Below are 5,241 nucleotides of genomic sequence, written 5' to 3' on the forward strand. Positions count from 1 at the left end.
TTTTTTTTTTTTTTTTTTGAGATAGAGTCTTACTCTATCACCAGGCTAGAGTACATTGGCGCTATCTCGCTCACTGCAACCTCCATCTCCTGGGTTCAAGTGATTCTCCTACCTCAGCCTCCCAAGTAGCTGGGATTACAGGTGTACAGGTGTGTGCCACCACACCCAGCTAATTTTTGTATTTTTAGTATAGACGGGTTTTCACCATGTTGGCCAGGATGGTCTCAATCTCTTGACCTCGTGATCTGCCCGCTTCGGCCTCCCAAAGTGCTAGGATTACAGGAGTGAGCCACTGTGCCTGGCCAACAAGCTACTTTTATCTCTTATTTTCTAACCACGTAAGTGCCCTGTGTATTATATTAGACGTGTCTTGGGTGGTAGTGGGCTCTCTTTCCAAGGACCACAGATCTAAAGAAATAAAAACTGAGCTACACAGATGCACAAGATGATGTGGTTGGTAGCAGGGAAATTTTCATTTTTGGCCCTAAGAAAGCACAGCTAAAAGGTGGGGGAGAAAACAAGTAGAAGATATACAACTAGAAATGTGCACACACACACACACACGCGATGTCCTTTTCTCCTCACATCCTCTGCCCACACAGTCACCCGATCAATCCTAGTCTTTCATTCTTCTCCATTACTGACATCAGGATACTTAATGTTACCTTATATTACTATGGCCTCTAGTTTCTTCCTCCTCTTTCAAGCTATCCTAAAACAAGACAGACTCATCACCCAAAAACTATCATGAGTCCATGTCTGCAAAAATGTCTAAGTCTTTAGCTAGCAATCAGCACCCTCTCCCTCCACAGCTGCTCTACGTGCCATTCCCCCAAGAATCTTCAACTCCCTCGATTAAGACCTTATTTCCCAGCCTGGCCAACATAAACACAGCCTGACCCCGTCTCTACCAAAACAAAACAAAACAAAACAAAAACCACGATCCTGTCTCTACAAAAAATCAAAAAAAGAAAACTTCACCCAGACATGGTAGCACACACACCTGTTGTCCCAGCTACTCAGGAGGCTAAAGTAGGAGAAGCTTGAGCCTGAGAGGTTGAAGCTAAAGTGAACCATTGGGCAGGGTGGGGTGGCTCATGCTTGTAATCCTAGCACTTTGGGAGGCTGGTAGACTGCCTGAGCTCAGGAGTTTGAGACCAGCTAGGGAAACATGGTGAAAGTCCCTTTCTACTAAAATACAAAAAATTAGCCAAGCGTGGTGGTGCACATCTGTAGCCGCAGCTGCTCAGGAGGCTGAGAGAGGAGAATCGCTTGAACCTGGGAGGCGGAGGTTGCAGTGACCCGAGATGGCGCCACTGCACTCCAGCCTGGGCCACAGAGAGAGACTCCACCTCCTCAAAAAATAAAAATAAAAATAAGAAATACGCCAGGCGCAGTGGCTCACGCCAATAATCCCAGCACTTTGGGAGACGAAGGCAGGCTGATCACCTGAGGTCAGGAATTCAAGACCAGCCTGGCCAACATGGCAAAACCCTATCTCTACTAAAATACAAAAATTAGCTGGGCAGGCTGGGCGTGGTGGCTCACACCTGTAATCACAGCACTTTGGGAGGCCGAGGCAGGTGGATCACCTGAGGTCGGGAGTTCAAGACCAGCCTGACCAACATGGAGAAACCCTGACTCTACTAAAAATACAAAATTAGGCGGACGTGGTGGCCAGCTACTCAGGAGGCTGAGGCAGGAGAATTGCTTTAACCCGCGAAGTGGAGTTTGCAGTGTGAGTTGAGATCATGCCACTGCACCGGGCCTGGGCGACAGAGTGAGACTGTCTCAAAAAAATAAAAAAGTCAGCTGTGATGGCACCACTGCATTCAAGCCTGGGCAACAGAGTAAGGCTGTCTCAAACAAACAAACAGAAAAAGAAAGCAGAGTTTCAGAGATATTTGCAGACCCATGTTTATAGCAGTACTACTCACAACAGCCAAGAGTCAGAAGCAACCCAAATGTCCATCAATGGATGAATGAGTAAACCAAATGTGGTACAGGTATACAACGGAATACTATTCAACCTCAAAAAGGAAAGAAATCCCATCACCGGCTATAACATGGATGAACCCTTGAAGACAATATGCTAAGTAAAATAAGCAATTCACAAACAGATACCACAAAGTTTTAAAAAAGAAGGAAGAAAGAAAGGGAGGGAGGGAGAGAAGAAGGTAGAGAAAGCTGAGCTTAATTTCTGGTCTCCTGGTTGGCATGGGGGCTCGCACCTGTAATCCCAGAACTCTGGGAGTCGGAGGAAGCAGGATGATCGCTTGACCAGCCTGGGCAACAAAGTGAAGTAACTATGAAAAATTTAAAAAAAAAAAAAAAATTAGCTAAGAGTAGTGTCATCCGCCTGTAGTTCCAGCTACTCAGGAGGCTGAGGCAGGAAGATCACTTGCACCAATAAGCGCAGGAGTTTAAGACTGCAGTGAGCAATAATCACACCACTGCACTCCAGCCTGATGACAGAGCAAGACCCTGTCTCTAAAAAAAAAAAGTAGGGCCAGGCGCAGTGGCTCACACCTGTAATCCCAGCACTTTGGGGGGCCGACGCAGGGGGACTGCCTGAGCTCAGGAGTTCGCAACCGGCCTGGACAACCCAGTGAAACCCCATCTCTACTAAAATACAAAAAAATGGGCTGGGCGTGGCGGCACGTGCCTGTAGTACCAGCTACTTGGGAGGTTGAAGCAGGAGAATTGCTTGAACCCGGGAAGCAGCGGTTGCAGTGAGCCAAGATCACAACACTGCACTCCAGCATGGGTGACAGAGGGAGACTCAGTCTCAAAAAAAAAAAAAAAAAGTACATCTGTTGCAGTAACAAAGAATTCAACCAGGACTTTCCTGACAAGTTTTACCATAAGCTATATAGGCTATAACTGTGTTTAGATACTTTCATTATTTCCTAGGAGTTATTATGAACTACGTATTCTATTTGCACAGTTCATTACACTTTTTTTTTTTTCCCCTGAGATGGAGTCTCACTCTGTCACCCAGGCTGGAGTGCAATGGCACCATCTCCGCTCACTGCAACCTCCGCCTTTCAGGTTCAGTGATTCTCCTGCCTCAGCCTCCAGAGTAGCCAGAGGTTAATTTTTTTTCTGTATTTTTAGTAGAGACAGGGTTTCACCATGTTGGCGAGGCTGGTCACCAACTCCTGGCCTCAAGTAATCTGCCCATCTTAGCCTCCCAAAGTGCTCGAACTACAGGCGTTGAGAGCCACCGTGCCCAGCCAATTCATTACACTTTTTAAAGTAGTTCCATGTTCACCGTTTTATCTGCCCCTCCCAATTGCCCCCTAAAGGTGAAGAACCCAGCAGACTTCGTATTCCTAAAGTTACGGAAACCAAAGTAGGACAAAAGCTACCGGTGGTGGCTCACGCCTGTAATCCCAGCACTCTGGGAGGCTGAGGCGGGTGGTTCACGAGGTCAGGAGATCGTGACCATCATGGCTAACACGGTGAAACCCCGTCTCTACTGAAAAATACAAAAAAATTAGCCGGGTGTGGTGGTGGGTGCCTGTAGTCTCAGCTACTCGGTAGGGTGAGGCACGAGAATGGCGTGAACCCAAGAGGCAGAGCTTGCGGTGAGCCGAGATCGTGCCACTGCACTCCAGCCTGGGTGACAGAGCGAGACTCCGCCTCAAAAAGAAAAAAAAAAGCTACCACACTGGGCCCACAATTCAAGTTTCATGAGCCTGCAATTCATGCTCACCAACTGCCACTTCATCCCCTTAAGCTGTCTTCCAGGGCAAAGAGAACTCTAACTACAAGGATGCAATAGTGTGATTGCCAAAACGGCAGCAACGACTTTTGTCAAAACATTTACCCCTTGTGGCCCTGAGAAGATAATGCGCTAAATGAACTGTGGAGTCCAGATAGTAAGGTGTGGGGGAATGCTGACACCCACCTGCAGCCAAGTCAGAAAATTTCTGTTGTGCAACACTAACCCCACACACAGTTCACTCGGGCATTCTCATGACCCAGTTACCTGGCTTGTCTGTGCACCCTGGTTGATGCAAAGAACTCCCACATAGTCCTTTACCTCTGCTCTAAGTATAATTACACCAAATGTACAACAGTTGATTAACATGGCAGTTGATTCTATTCATGACCCTCAAACAATATTGGGAAAAGACTGAGATACAGAATGATTTTAAAGATCAATAAAATTCTTCCCCCTTAAAAAAATCTAATTAAAAAATTAAGCAAAATATTCCATTTCCTAAATCAGAGGTAAAAAGACTTAACTATAGTTCATCTTGTCCTCTCAATCTTTTAATATTAAGCTCAGTTTAACTTCCCTCAACCAGCAATCACTTGTGTCATACCTAACAGTTAATACACAATGCCCAGTTTCTTCCATCACCATAACTGTGACTTCAGGTCCTGGGAAACAGGACTGAACCAGTTCACTAGGATGGCAGTGTATTGGTCCAAAGGCATTCAGATTATAATAATGTATTGCAGTAATTATGGGGCAGTTACTAAATGTCAGACTTCCCTTATTGTATACATATCTGAATGTAATCCTCACAGATCCATCAGGTATTATTATATCCATCACTGGACAAGAACGGGGGCACAAAGGGTAAGAAAACTGCCGAAGTTCACAGAGCAACAAATGACCAATGAAAGACTTGAGCCAGGGCCTTAACGTGAACCACTGCACTGCCTATCCCTGAACTATAATCCCAGCACCATCATTAAACTAATCGCATGACCTTGGGCCAGTCATTTCATACCTCTAGGCCTCCCCTGTAAAAACAGATGCATTAGATGAGTTTTCGGGTGCTTTCCTGCTTTTAACGCCCTGTCCATCTCCAACTGGATGACTCTCCTCCAGAATAGGTGCTGTAACTGTCAAGTTTCTCAACCACTGCGTGTTCTCCTTCTAGTACATTCCCCTTTCTCTTCAGGGAGCTAGGGTCCAGTCTACTCTTTGGATTTCCAAATACTGAACTGGAACGCTAATCCTGAACATTCCCTCTCGGTCTAACACCATCCTTCCCTACTGCTAGGGGTACCCAGCAGGCCCGATTCCACTCCACACTTTTACCCAGTTACTCCAGCCCACCTCGCGGCTGCCAGGCAGCAGGCAAAGAGGCCTAAGAAAGCCCTAGAAGCAAAGCCACAGGAATAAGTCAGCTTTCCCAGAGGTCAAGGAAGGCTGTAGGGCCACCTGCCACGCCTCCCGACCCCGGCCGCGCGGCCTGGGCCCGCTCCCCAACCAGAGAG

The 5,241-nt window shown here is 46.7% G+C and overlaps 1 protein-coding gene across 2 annotated transcripts in view; it reads right to left on the bottom strand.

The window, feature by feature from the left end:
• The window catches only part of CANX (calnexin), a 32,501-nt gene that overhangs the window by 25,930 nt on the left and 1,330 nt on the right, over nucleotides 1-5,241 (bottom strand). The window contains exon 1 of one of the 2 annotated variants that reach the window (XM_011976865.1): nucleotides 4,749-5,234. The exons of the other annotated variant lie outside the window; for it this stretch is intronic. The gene's annotated coding sequence lies outside the window, so the exon portion shown is untranslated. Of the gene's footprint in view, nucleotides 1-4,748; nucleotides 5,235-5,241 lie in introns of those variants that run through there. 2 annotated transcript variants of the gene reach the window in all.

The sequence above is a fragment of the Mandrillus leucophaeus genome, unplaced genomic scaffold (assembly GCF_000951045.1).
Source record: "Mandrillus leucophaeus isolate KB7577 unplaced genomic scaffold, Mleu.le_1.0 Scaffold170, whole genome shotgun sequence".
Classification (NCBI taxonomy): Eukaryota; Metazoa; Chordata; class Mammalia; order Primates; family Cercopithecidae; genus Mandrillus; species Mandrillus leucophaeus.